This window comes from Mycteria americana, chromosome 11, assembly GCF_035582795.1.
Source record: "Mycteria americana isolate JAX WOST 10 ecotype Jacksonville Zoo and Gardens chromosome 11, USCA_MyAme_1.0, whole genome shotgun sequence".
NCBI lineage: Eukaryota > Metazoa > Chordata > Aves > Ciconiiformes > Ciconiidae > Mycteria > Mycteria americana.
In genome coordinates this window covers 17,675,311-17,689,842 of record NC_134375.1, presented here as the reverse complement: position 1 = coordinate 17,689,842, position 14,532 = coordinate 17,675,311, and positions in this window count along the sequence as shown.

The window sequence follows — 14,532 nt, the reverse complement described above, 5'->3', positions numbered from 1 at the left end:
ATCAAGAACTGGCATCTCCCCAACTCTAATTAATGGTGGTTATTTTTTGCCATCTCCAGTAGCAAAACCACAACAATTGGCCCAGAAGTAGAGCAGACACAGCTTCTGCCATGACCTGCTGGGCAGTCACCATTCCCAACATCACAGAGAAAAAAATCATGCTAGCCTAATATATTTCTTTTTCCAGTACAAAATAAATGTTGTACTAAATCACCTGCTTATCACTCACTAGGCATTTGCAAATAAATCCAGCCTTAGGTTTCAAGTGCATCAGAAATTTTCCACCAGAAAACACTGATTAGATGCAATATGCTCTGTGGGAACATATTGATTCTGTCTGACCTTTGGGCATAAACTATGTCTGGCTTTTTACACGTCCATCTTCTCTACTTTCCTGGCTTCAACACTGCCTACCCGCCAAAGTGCAGAGGGAGGTGGCTCCTGGGATGGGCTCACAGCTCCCGACATCCCCAGCATCCCTCTGCCCCGGCTGCCCTCGCCTGGGGCCAGAGGAGCACGAAGCAAACGCTCAGTACGGCAGTGCTGTCAGAGGGAGATAAAAATGTGGATGGGGTGAGCCTCGTAACACCTCTGCAAAACAGAGTCTGAGGCCATGGAAAACATAGTTTCTTCGTGGGCTTAGACCCAGTCACATCACGAAAGAGGGAGGAGGTCGTGGCTGGAGATCCACAGGGACGAAAAGGCTGGGGAGGACCTCAGCTGAGCGTTTCTGGACTCTAGCACACCCTTGTCCCAAGGATCAGCTGCACCTCAACTTTCCCAACGGATGTTAATCTGACATGTCCTAAAAGCCTTCCAAAGGCTGTATGGCCCTTCCCAGGAAATCCTTGGGGCACTTTGCCAGTCTTTCTGCCAGGACGCTCCGGTGCCCGCATGACACAGCTGCAGCTGCCACTGCGCTCTCCTTCCCCTGTGCCCTGCGGCCAGGGAGGAGGGACTCAGCCTGGCCCCATCCGCAGGCGCAGCCCAGCGCAGCATCCCCCAGCCCGCCTGCTCCGGCTCCCCGAACCGCTGCCCTACCTAATGCGCGGGGCGGGATGTCACGTTTGTCTTTGCTTTGTTTTGCCAGGACAGGGTGGAAGGAAACTACAGCCAGACCCACAGACTCCCTCTACCCTTTAATCTTCAGCCAATATAGACTGTGTCAGATAGTCACCCGAATCCAGAAGGACAAGAACATTACTCAGAGAAAAGCTTTACGGCAATTGCTTGATGTTTTGCTCATTCAGAAACTAAACCTCAACAAAAAAATATGCCTTCTATTCTGGAACACTGGCATGTCCTACAGCAGGACCGGACGCTGCAATGACAACACAGTACTCAAAGTGTATTTTAGCCTTTAAAAAAATACACTCAGAGCTCAGAAAAAAACTTCAAAGTACCGTGCCTGGTTAAAACCCCTCGGTGTTAACATCTGGCTGGTTGGTGTCTGATCTCTTGGCAGCACAAGGAGGTGCAATCGCCGTTGTCACCCCACTGTAAACATCTCCTGCTTTGTTGTTTGGGATTGCAGGCAACCCCCAGCAGCCCCCCCAGCCCTGCCTGCGTATAGTCTAGCGCTACATATGTTAGCAATGAGCTGCCATGGCCCATTCTCAGAATATGAGCTCACTGCAGAAAATGAATCTCCCTCCCTTTTTCATTCCTTGGCAAGGCAAGAGGCCATTCCTGCAGCTGTGCTGGAGTACCAGCCACCAGCTCGGGGGCTGCTTTCCTGCTCGGGGACCTTTGGATGGAGGTGGTGAGTGCAGAGGGTCTTGAGAGCCAGCGCTGGAGGAGACACTGTAGTATGAAAGCTGCAGTGATTCCTCATTTAGGAAAAGTCAGAACAAATAGCCAAAAACGCAGCACTACAGGGGACCGCCTCATACTGAACTGGATAGCAGGCATGGCGTCCGACAGCTGAAGCGCGTGGTAGCTACCCCGAGTGCATTTCACAGTGCGATTTCACATGCAAAGCTCCTGGTTCAAGGTGGTTCAAGAAAGTGGATGTGTTATGAATTGATAAGGTGTCAAATAGTTCTGATGCCGTCTCCAGAGATAATATCAGGACTCGTATTTATGCTCCATCCCGTTATGCAACTGCAAATCCCCAGCCAGCTGACACCCCGTGCAAGCGCGCTCAGCTTGCAGCGGCTGGGGTCCGAGGAAGCTGCTGGCATGGCACCTCACTCCACGCGTGCCCAGCTTAGATTAGTCACAGCAAACAAAGAAACCTCTGGATGGTTATGGCTCTTTGTCTGAACTTTATGCACCTTTATCCTGTCATAGCCACCTCTCCACCTTGCAGAACTGGTTAGGCTTTGGTTATGTGAGGAATGGTTTGCTGGTCAAGTTGTTCCCCCATGCAGATAAGCCTTCTGCTGTCCTTACAAACACTTCATCAGTGACTCCGGTTTATCTGTATCCGCACTAGGTTTATAGTAGAGCCAATATTTTCCAGGCATAGTAGTGCAATTGTGAAGTGTAAATTCATATCAGTTTTCCTTTTCTTCAACTTTCTATCAGTATACCAAAGAAAAGAATGGAAGATTTCACTGCCATATTTATTTAAAGAGAAGTAATTAACCTCGTGGCAGGACTGTGAATCTCAGATGAGCCAGCATCTCATTTAAATGACAGGCACAGCCTTCCTTACCTGCCTGGCTATCCAGTGGAGGAGCCGGATGATGGCAATCACCGCATGGTGACCTTCATGCAGTGTGTGCAGAGGCTCCAGGAGAAGAAAGCAATCACTTGGAGCTGCACCGGGGCTCGATTCCCCCTGCCCAGCCCCTCTCAGGCAATGGTTATGAATGCTGACGATGAAAGCAAAGCAGGAGATGAGACTCAGCTCTCATAATCACGCAGCCCAAAGCAGCTTGAATGCCTACAGAAAAAGCACTTTACAAAATCAGACACATTCGTACTGGTGTCGCTTTGCAAAGGATAAGCAGATAGAGAGCGTTTTTAGAGCAGAAGAGCAGTGGCTCATCAGGTGTCAGAACAGCTTCCCAGCATCCGCACAATTTGCACAAACTCTTGAATATCATTTCCTCGAATCCCTGTGATAAACTGCACCAAAGGCTGCTCTGCCTGGCAGCACCTGTATTTGGGGCAGGTACAGCACAGCTGCCATACGGCTTCCAGCCAGTGCTCTCCATCCTTGACTTCCCCAGAGGCACAGCCCCCATCCCAGGGCTGCCCAGGCGGCCAGACAAACACCTTCTATGGTTCAAGTGGTCGGGGAGCTGGTCAGCTTCCAGATTCAGAGTGGTTTGGGTTGGGAGGCATCGCTGGAGGTTGCTGATCCAACCCCTGATCCAAGCAGGGCTCACTTCAAAGGTGGATCAGGTTGCTCAGGGCCTTGTGCAGAGTATCTGAATATCTCCAGGATCCCACAGTCTCTCTTCCTAGCATTTCACCATGTCCATTGTGGAGAAGATTTCCCATATAGCTACTTGCAATTTCTTTTGCTGCTACTCATGCCTATTGTCTTTCTGGATGCACTCTTAGCCTCCACAATATATTCTGCTATTGAAAGATGAAATGCTCTACCAGGAGGGGGTTTTTTTAAATGATAGGAACTAGTCATATTTTTCAAAAAGGGGGAAATGTCGAACAGTGACAGAAGACTCACAGGATTTTTTTGTGATTGTCCTCTCCTGCTACACGCGGCAGAGCGGCTTCCAGCAAAGCATCCCACACTGCAGCAAGTGCAGCATGGGAGAGCCACACACCACACAGAGCACACGTCAGTAGGGAGCCAGCCCACATTGCAAGCATTGATTTTTGCTGATGGGATAACTCAGCATTACTTAACTCTTCAACTGCTTCTACTAGTTGGCCACCTTGAGTCTTTGGTGATTGCCACTAGACAAGGAAAACTGAATAGGATTCCTGTCCCATTCCGTCACCCCACTTGTGAGGGTGTCCCAAATCACCAGGACTGTTATATCTGTGGTAAAGCCACGCCAGGGTTCAGCTAGGATTCATCTCTCCTCAGCCTCTGCCCCAACTATGTGGTCACCCCATAGCAGGAGAAATTACCCCTTTGCAAAATGTGTCCAAAATTAAAACTCCTAAAGAGAATGCAATGCTGCGGTACCATTTTCTAGGCATTCATATGCAGTTCTCTCCCTTGTTGTAATGCAGACCACCTGCCTCAAAAGACGGCTTCGGCAGGCAGGACTCCCAGCAGCACATTTACAGCTGCATTAGCTGCCTGTTTATTCAAGATACAAAGTTCCTAGAAATAGGTTAATTACTTTCCTTTAATTACACACTCTCTTATTAAATGCCAATAATAAAAGGGAATGTCTGCCCCAGAGATAAGATTATGCCACATTCATAATTCGGCTTTTTGGGACAGCAGATAAATGGCTCGGCCATTTTAAAATACAAATTTGTCATTCATGAGAGCAATAAATAATGCAAACAGGATGTGTGGTTACGCTGACATTATCACCTTGTCATTGCTTAAAGGCACCCTGGCCATGAATATGTGACACTATAACCTCAGACTCTTTGATAAATTATTGCCCATCACAATCCTATCTAACACAGGGGAACGGATGAGCACTGGAAAGATTTTATGGTTGCAGTTGCAGTACTTTGTGGCTGTAATACAATTACTGGAGTTATTGCTGAAGCGCCGAGGGATGCTGGAAAGTAAGGGAAAGTCTGCATCCTCCTGGGAGGTAATGTGTAAAGAAACCTTAACGAGTATACCCCATGGGGGATTTCCTACCCTGCAAGTATTTAAACTGCTAATTAATTCCTATTAAAACAAGGTCTTTTGTGTACATCAAGAAACGGTGCCTGAGGCTTTGAGCCTGCAGTGGGATCTCCCAGGACTTTGCACCAGCGGAGGCTGGCAGGCTTGGCTGAGACAGTATGAAGCGCTGATGAGGCCTTTAGTGGCCCCATTTCGGGGTCAGAGCACCATGCTCGTGTCCATGGCTTAAGTCCATTCCCAGGCATGATACAACAACCAGAAAACCAGAGAGCACAAAAGCAACCAGCCTCCAGGCACAAATAAATTATGCATGTCTATGCTCAACCCTTTCTTTGCGTGTACAGAAATACCTGTTTCAAGATTAGCCACCATAGTTACACATAAAACCTTTGCTTTTAATGTCATGCTTCCTTGAAAACAGGGAAAAAGGGAGAGATAACCCACAATCTCAGATCATGCATTAAAAACCAGAGGATGACAAAGGAGCCTCAGAGGCCAGAGAGCTCCTGGTAAAACAGGACCATGCTGTGAAAGATCAGGTTACTGGTACCCTGCCGGGGACGTGGTGTTTATTTTGTGGAGAGGTTCCTCTCCCCATCCCTCCTCTCCCTGGGAAGACACCTTTGGTTTTATACACTCACAGCTGTTTCCATGCATAATTTTTTTTTTTAACTTCTTCTCTTTTATTGCCCCATAAAAGGCACTGACTGACAATGAGGTTGTCTTTTACTGACACAGTATGGGGCTGGCAAGCCCCTGTGTTGGGCCAGCCTGGTTTGTTGCCATGTATGCGGGGTGGTGGTACGTGGCACAAACACTGCAGCAGCTCCAGCAGAGATGGTGGGAGCTGGGACATCTCACCCCCAGCCACCCCAGGGGAGGGATTTGATAAAGGATCGGCATTCCTGCCCCATTAAACCCAGATGCAGACAACGAAGCAGCTTCTCTGCTGAGCTTTCAGGGAAGTGCCACCAAGGCACCCCTGTGCCCAAGGTAGGAGCAGAAATCCCAGCGGGCGAAGACAGACAGACAGATGCTGTAAGTCACAGTGGATCCCCGTGGGTGTCAGGGTGGCTGTCGGGACCCCGGAGCAAGACCTGTGCCCCAAAATGCCCTGCCCAGCAGTGTCCCAGGGCAGTTGACACTAAACCAGGCAAAGAAGGTGATTTATGAGCTTGGCTGCCTCTTCCACCAGCCCCGGGTAGGAGCTGGCCTAACCCTGCCGCTCTCCTGGCAGACGCCTCTTCACGAACAGGCTAAATTAATCAGCCATAAAGTGTTCCCATGCTAATCACACCCTTGTGCGACTCAATTCAACGTAACACTGCCCTCTTGTGCTTCAACACATAAGGGGCCTTTGCTGTTAGGTGATTTCATTTTTTAATTGGAGGGAGGGGCAATCTACAAAACCAGTTTTCCCCTGTTGTTTGTAAAGCAATGCCCATGGTATTTTATCCCAAGAGGTCAAATGGTTTCCATTTCTCATCATTCTCAAAGCATGGGTGGTCTGCACAGTCCAGGCTACCCATCCGCTCTGGGCGGGGAAATTAAAAAGATGGGTAAAGGTAATAAAATCAAAAGAAAAATAACAATATGACCACAACTCAAGGTGGAGGAACAATAGAAAAGATAACTAATAGAAAACTGCACTATTATGAAAGCACCTGGCCTCACACAGACTGTGTTAAACATTTTTAAAGCACTGGTTAATGGCAGGAATCAGCATTTAATTAATGCTCTGTTAAAATTCAGTTCTTTAGAGTCACATATCCCAAGCAGAAAAACATCAATCCATCATGATTAATGTTTTACCTAGAAATAACTACAACCAGCTCAGTAATCATGGGCAATAGCATGTCTGGGGCTAGAGGCTTTCCCTCCACACAGTCTCCAATAGACTATAGGGAGTAAATTTTCCAGATACACATATAGTGCTCCATTATGAGGAGCGGCTGAGGGAGCTGGGACTGTTTAGCCTGGAGAAAAGGAGGCTGAGGGGAGACCTTATCGCTCTCTTCAACTACCTGAAAGGAGGCTGTAGAGAGGTGGGGGTCGGTCTCTTCTCCCAGGTAACAAGTGATAGGACAAGAGGAAATGGCCTCAGGTTGCGCCAGGGGAGGTTTAGATTGGGTATTAGGAAATTTTTCTTCACCGAGAGGGTTATCAAGCATTGGAACAGGCTGCCCAGGGAAGTGGTTGAGTCGCCATCCCTGGAGGTATTTAAAGGACGTTTGGATGAGGTACTTAGAGACATGGTGTAGTGGTGGTTTTGGCAGTGTTAGGTTTATGGTTGGACTCGATGATCTTAAAGGTATTTTCCAACCAATATGATTCTGTGATTCTGTGATTCTGTGATTATCCCTTGAGGCCTGATGGGCAACACAGCATTTCTGCTAGGGATAAAGATCACAGTAATACTGCTACACCTTTGAGAAGACATCCCATCCCTGAAGTCATCTACTGCTTCACCCACTTGAAGGATGCTGACCGAGCCAATCTTGGCCCTTGGTGGCCCAGTTAGGGCTGCTGTGCACCCCACGCAACCCACTGCCCTCCCTCCCAGGCTCCTGAAACAGAGCTGGAATCGATGGGACAGCCCGTGGAGAGAGGCTGCAGAAATGCAAAGGCACAGGAGCGTGCACCGTCACACAGTCCGCACTGCGGGATCTCTCCCTGTGCTTTTACAACACCATTCAAATGGCTGCAAATATCACCTCTTTCTGCTGCAGAAGGGACATAGATCAGGTCTGATTTTATTTCACTATTTATCAGACCTGCCTTGGACAACACTTAATACCTGACAGAAATGGGCATTTAAAAAACTTATTTTTAAAAATCAGTGGGTGCGATGCAGTAACCATAGCATTCAAGCAGAAAGGCATTAGAAGCTCACTGGAGGAGGAAGGAATGATGCTCACAGAGAAGAAAGAAAAACTGACAATGGCACAAGGGGAAAGGTGCTTTTCTGGCATAATACTGATTCTTTCTTGGTTATTGCTATTTAAGGGATTACTTGCATAAGCAGGAAAGAAAAAAATGGAAAGAAAATAAAATAGGTGCCAAGATACAGACATGGACATCCTGCATCACCTTCTAAATTATTTTAAACCAGTCTGCCCCTACCCAGCTGCACACTCAGGCATTTATATAACTCTGCGTGTTTTCACGCCACGCGCTTAAGTACGTGCTTACCTGCCGGGCAGAGCAAGGGTGCATATGTGGACCTGCACAAATGTTTTCTTAAGTTGAAACCTTTGTCCCTGGGTCCTTTGAAGAAGCCTCCAGGGGATAAACATTCATTCAGAAGGGGAAAGGACTGTAAGAGCACTTCAATCAATGGCCTATGAAATATGTAATCACTGAAGCTACACCAGCTTACACTGGCTGAAACAGGATGAAGTTCATTTGCTATAGTACAAAGCTACAGGGGAAAAAAAAAAGCCCTCTAAAATGGATTCAAAATCCAGCTCTTTGCACCCCTCTTGCTGTGATAGCAGAGCTGACAGTGGATGATCACAACAGCCGTCCTCCCTCGCCATCGAGGCAGGTGATTACTGCTGTTTGCCCCAGCGCTTCTGAGACCTGTTCACGATTTTTCAGCTGGCAAGAAGAGGACAGCAGTCTTCCTTGGCATCATCCAAATTAAATATTGAAAATGTTTACGTTAGGGAGAAACGTGGCTGAGGATCTGGGAAGCTCTTCAGACATTATTAAAATGCACTAAGTGGTTTGCTGGCAATTACCTACAATTGTCACCAACTCAGGCTGGATCTGGTATGTCAGAAACTCCTGCATGCATTTTTTCTAAATAAAACTTAGATAAGAGAAGATGACACAAGTTTTTTTGACCAGGAAACTTGACATTTTGGTGTTGACATCTCCTACTAAGTATTCATAATAAAACGTCCCAAGAAAGACAGACAAATTATGTTGTGAAGCTTTTACTGGGCAGAGTTTAAGGTGTCCTTGTGTGAACTGATTTAAAACTTCTGCATTCTTCTTTTTCTACCAGCCAGAAGAAGAAATTCCTTCCAGAGTTACCAGAACTCTTATTATACCAGTGAGATTGACTCTTCTCATAAACCAGTTAAAGCAAAATACAGCATTGGATGAGAATACAGCAGTGACCTGCCTGATTGAGATTTAGTCCCAATAAAACTGATGACATATTGAAGGGCTGTTGAAGCCCTGACTAATATTGTATTTTCTTCTCCAGTTGAGGGTGTCTTGATGTCACAACCTGTACTGTGGGGGTTTGTGGATCCTCAGCTGCTAGAAAGGGGTTTTCAGCAGCAATGCACTGGAATGCTTCCCATTGCCTGCTGCCGTCTCCAGCTAGCGATAACTCTTAAGAGTTTGTTTCAGATCTTGAACCTACTGCCATAAAAGTAGCATTCATCAGCTCAAGACTTGAGTCTGTAATGTATTTTTCCTGAGGCTACACCTTAAGGCGATCCAGCAATGGAAGGGAGTGAGGATACCTACTTATTAAGTATGGTAGGGGAATTTTTTTACTGAATGAAGTTTAAAAAAAAAAAAATCCACTGGAAATCTAACTTGTGGTCCATTGCCTACACCAAGTGCTTATATGTTTTCCAAGTGCATGCCAGATCTCAGCCCACAATAGGGACCGTGAGAAAACATTGATAAGCTAGGACAAAGAGCAAAAAATTGTTATTTTTGCCCAGAATTAATTTACTCTGTGTCCTGGTTTCAGCTGGGATAGAGTTAATTTTCTTCCTAGTAGCTGTTATAGTGCTGTGTTTGGGATTTAGTATGAGACTGATGCTGATAACACACTGATGTTTTAGTTGGTGCTAAGCAGTGCTTATATGAAATCAAAGACTTTCCAGCTCCCCATGCTCTGCCAGGCGCACAAGAAGCTGGGAGGGGGCACAGCCAGGACAGCTGACCCCAACTGGCCCAAGGGCTATTCCATACCATACGGCGTCATGCCCAGTATAGAAACGGGGGGAGTTGGCCGGGGGGCAGCGATCGCTGCTTGGGATGGGCTGGGCATCGGTCAGTGGGTGGTGAGCAATTGCATTGTGCATCACTTGTTTTGTACATATTATTATTATTATTATTATTATTATCATCATCATCATCATCATCATCATTATTATCTCTTCCTCTGCTGTCCTATTAAACTGTCTTTATCTCAACCCACAGGTTTTACTTTTTTCCCAATTCTCTCCCCCATCCCACCGGGGAGGGGGAGCGCGGGGAGGGGGAGCGAGCGGCTGTGTGGTGGTTAGTTGCTGACTGGGGTTACACCACGACACTCTGGAAATGAGAAACGTTTATAAGCATCCTGGGCTGGACCCACTTCTGATTCAGCTTTGCAAATAGGTAGCTTTAATATAAAGACTGATCCATTTATAAAGTGGTTTTATGGTGCGCTTGCCTATGGCAGCAGGGGATGGGATTCGCCGACCCCGAGGGCCCTCGCTAGTGCAACGCTCTGACTTTCGACACTGTTAAAGTTTCCATGTTCACCTGATGGTGAAGAAATACACATTAATCTTCAGTCCTTGCAAAGGATCCTGCAGCCCCATCTTCTGAGGTCTCAGACCTGTCGTCAACTGGATTGGTTTCGTGCTCAGGAGCCTGTGAAGGTTTTCCTTATTAAATGTCTTGGCAGAGAGCGCGGGTGTGGGAGCCCTGTGGCTTTGCAGGAGCTGGGGATGCTGAGATGGGGCTGCAGCTCCTGGGGGGATCAGCCCTCGCTGCACCGTGGGGTGGTGTCCACAGCATCGCTCTGGGGACCACAGCATCCGACAGCGTGGATCAGCCCACAGAGGATACATCACTTCTTTTCCTCGGCATGTAGAGAAAACCAAAAACAAAGCCAGGCAAGTAATATGGTACAAAGGCCTTTATAAACTGAATTGTTCTTCTCTGAAAAAAAAAGGAAAAAAAGAAAAAGGAGGTATCTTCCTACAGCCAGCCTTTGCCAAGCATCGTGAGGAATAACCAGCAAGAGAAATCCATCTGTAAAGCCTTGATGGCTAAGAAGAAAGATTTTTACACATGCCAACTCCACCGTGGCCACATTTATAGGAATTTAAAGTGTTACTATGTGACAACAGAAATAGCTATATGTTGGCAGACCTTTTTTTAATGTGTTAAAGGGTCATTAATCATTTCCTAGTGTTCCAACAGTCAGATGTACTTGATATCTTCATTTACTTATAATGTTCATACCAGCTCCTCAGCTATCTTCATTTCCTTGGAAACAGCTGTTTTGCCTGTTAAGGAAAACAAAGTAATATAAAAAAAAAAAGAAGAAGAGAAAGTGGAAATAACGATAAAGGCAAACACAAAAACTCGAAGGTTCTCGGTAAATACAGACCTCTATTACATACATGCAATCAATAAGGTCACTTGTGTAGTAACTCATAACAAAGTACAGTTGACAATGTGTTATTTTTCTGCTGGAGAATATAATGTGAGGCTGAGCATGCTAATGACTTTTGGAAACGGGCAATGACAAAGATTGATTAATATCAGTTGACAGCCTGTTCCACAGCTCCAAAGCAGGAATAGCACTGATTGATTTGCCAAAATGTGGGGCACGGGCTTTAGATAATAGAAAGGCTACATCTGAGCTCAATCTGGTTTCAAAAACATGATTTAAGGGCCAAATGTTTAACAGTAGTTAAAAGCTTAAAGGAAAAGACAGAAGTACAGAAATATTTTCAAAAGGTATCTAATTTTAATGATTTTTTTCAATGTCTAAGTCCCTTTACAAACCTGAACCAGTAGACTGTTGAGTTTAGGAGCAGAAAGCCTACATAAAATGCAGAAACAAAAGAAAACGGGGCAGGGGGGAGATGGAAAGCCAGCATAGTTGTTTTATAAAAATCAGAGAGACACCATCAACATCTTAGAGCAGCAGGTTTCAATGATAAAAACCTCACCTAATGTTAACTAGTGAAGAGTCACTTTCTGTGACGGTGAGGAGCAAGGTGAACAAACAGCCATGACAATTTGTAGGGCTGCATGCTCACTACTCAGGCTCCTAGGGCAATGTAAGAGAAATATCGCACCCCAGGCCAATAGGGATCCCCACATTTTTAGGCAATTGCATATTTTAAAGAACATGCTTCCCCTGGGAATAACAGGGCAGGAGAAGTGATCCCATCCTCATCTTGGGGGAGCTGAGGGATGGGAAGTCCTGTCGAAAACTTGACCCATCCTTCCCCTAACAACTTCAGCTTTTCACTAAGCACAGCCTGAGTGCCCTGAGCCTTAGAAAAGCCAGACCAATAAGCGAATATCTATACTTATGCTCCATTTATAATTATTTTGTCCAATGCAGCATGTAAGGGAAAGCGGGAGAGAAGGATGGAGAATTTAATGACAGATGTCCACCAAAGGGCTAGTCTTCATTAGGGATGTGGTCATGTGTGAAGAGCTGAGTTAGCTGACATGATGCTGGCTGTTCTGCTTAGACCAGGCCAAATTGGAGTCGGCACTATGTCAGCTAATTGCAATTAAACCCTGCTGCTGATCAAAGCAGAGCCTCTAAAGCCATTCCATCACCCGCCTCAGACTGCTGCATCCACCGCCTTTGCAGTGTAACGCACCATCTCAGTCATATCTCACAACGTGACAGACTGAAAGCTGTACAGTGCAGACCTAATTAGGAAAAGAAGGCGTTAAGATAAACAACAACAAAAATGCAAGCGTTTTCACAGAGCACAGAAGCTGTGAAAAAGTGGACAAGCATTTGACTAGGGGAGCTTGGGGGTTTCCTGGGCTTCATTCCAAAATGCATCTTTTAAATACAAATGGTGTTATGTTATGTTATTATATTATTTTTCCTAGCAAAGCTCATGGACAATCCAGCAGGCTCCTGAGGAACTGAGGATGGGAGCTTCCCTTTCCACTCAGGCCTTTCAGGGAGGGTTGGTGTTTGGGGATTTATGACTTTTTCAATTATGTGACATTTATGAAGAAGATGCTTCCAAGAAGAAATGTAAGACCTTCCTCCTCTGAGGTCAGCTCATTTCTACATCAGTAGTATCTGCAACTGACAGATTTTCCTTAATAAAATACAGTGTTCATGGTGTGCAATGATAAGCCAACTTTTTAAGATGACCAGCCACCCTTAACTAGTAAAGTCTGCAAAGAAACGTCCATCCTGGGTAAGCTGTCCCTTAGATAGGGCTCTGTTGATTATGCACTATCGAACTGATGTACCTATTCCTGGGGACAGGTTTACTGACATAAAGAACTCCTTTGCAGCAGTAGCTGTGCCAGAAATGAGGATGGGGGGCAGGCTGGCAGCAGTACAACATTTTTATTGGTTGGTTGATACGCATCTCACCTTCCTTTGGTCATCTCGAAGTCAGGCATGGAAGGTCTAAATAAGTTATCAAAAGGCTCTTTCTGCCACCTGTGGATAAAGGCAGGTGTCTTCAAAGGGGCTTTGTTTCTCCTACCCCGGACACCTCATTTAATTGTGCTAGTGGACGCAGCATTTATGAAAGGAAGAATATGAGAAAACCTATACAAATGAATTATAGTTGTAACACTCATGCCAAAAAGCAGACCTTTTATAAAGCATAACCTGTAAAGCCAAATGTGGCTACCAGCTCCAAATACTCAAATCAGTTCAGCCAAGAGATGAGGGGAGTGACCCACAGAGGACTCTGCAGGAGATGGGTCTTAGCCTGTCCTGAGGTCTCCTTGGCTCCAGTGCATGCGCTTGCAGGTGCGTTTGCGATACAGAGCCTTCCCTTGTGTGCATCAGCAGTCGGGTCTGGTATTACCCCACCTGCATGGAAAAATATGTGATGACATTTGCTGTCTTCCTTGGGTTTTAATATCTTTCCACAGGATCAGAGGCCTTGGTGATTGAGCAGGCAGCATGATGGGCAGATACTGAAACAGAAGCCACTGATACTGCTTGTACTTCTGACCTGAGTAATCAGACACAATTCAGACCCTTGGAAGTTATTTCATTTAAGGGGAAGTTGATGGGTCAGGTAGCTCCACTGCAGTGACAACCGCATGAAGTCCAGCTTTTTTAGAAAAAAAACATGGATCAAAACACTGAAAATTACCCCCTCCTCATGGTTCCAAGGCCTTTTCTAAGCTCCCCACAACACACACCATTTCTCTGTCTGCAAATCCTCTCATAAACCACTTTGTGAAAGAGCATCCATCCAAGCTCTGGGCTTTCAAAATCCCAAACAAGACTCATTTTGCTTTTGGGGGGCAGGAGCAGGTGGTCACTGTCTCTTACAGCTGTCATATGAAAGGTGGTTGTTAAACCCATTTGTCTTGATAGGGTTTAGCTCAAATCACAGTAACATCATACAGTATGTTGTTGAAAAAAAGCCCTGACCATAGAAAAGTTTAGTACTGAAATCATGCTTTTTAGGACTTTTTGAGCCATCCCTCAAGTGAACTTTCCCTTAGAAATCAAGAGAATTGATTTTGTTTATGCTGGACATTTTTTGTGTGGCTGCATCGAGGATGCCAATTGACAGGTCAAAATCTGTACATGAAGTTTGGTAGAAAATACCTTAGAAGTTTATATTTAAGGGACAAAGTTAAGTGATTATAGATGTCACTCTAACATTTAATACCAGAAGCAATCACAAACAGTTTTTAATATTTGAGTTCACAATGAAAACCTACAGAACAAAGGACACTTACACCCCGCTGTCATAAAGCTCTTCAAGGCTCAGTTTCCCTGCTCTGAAATGAAAAGATGGGAAAGGTCAGAGAGAACATCAATTAAGTTGTTTTTCTGGACTAGCTACAAGTTTTAAGACTTT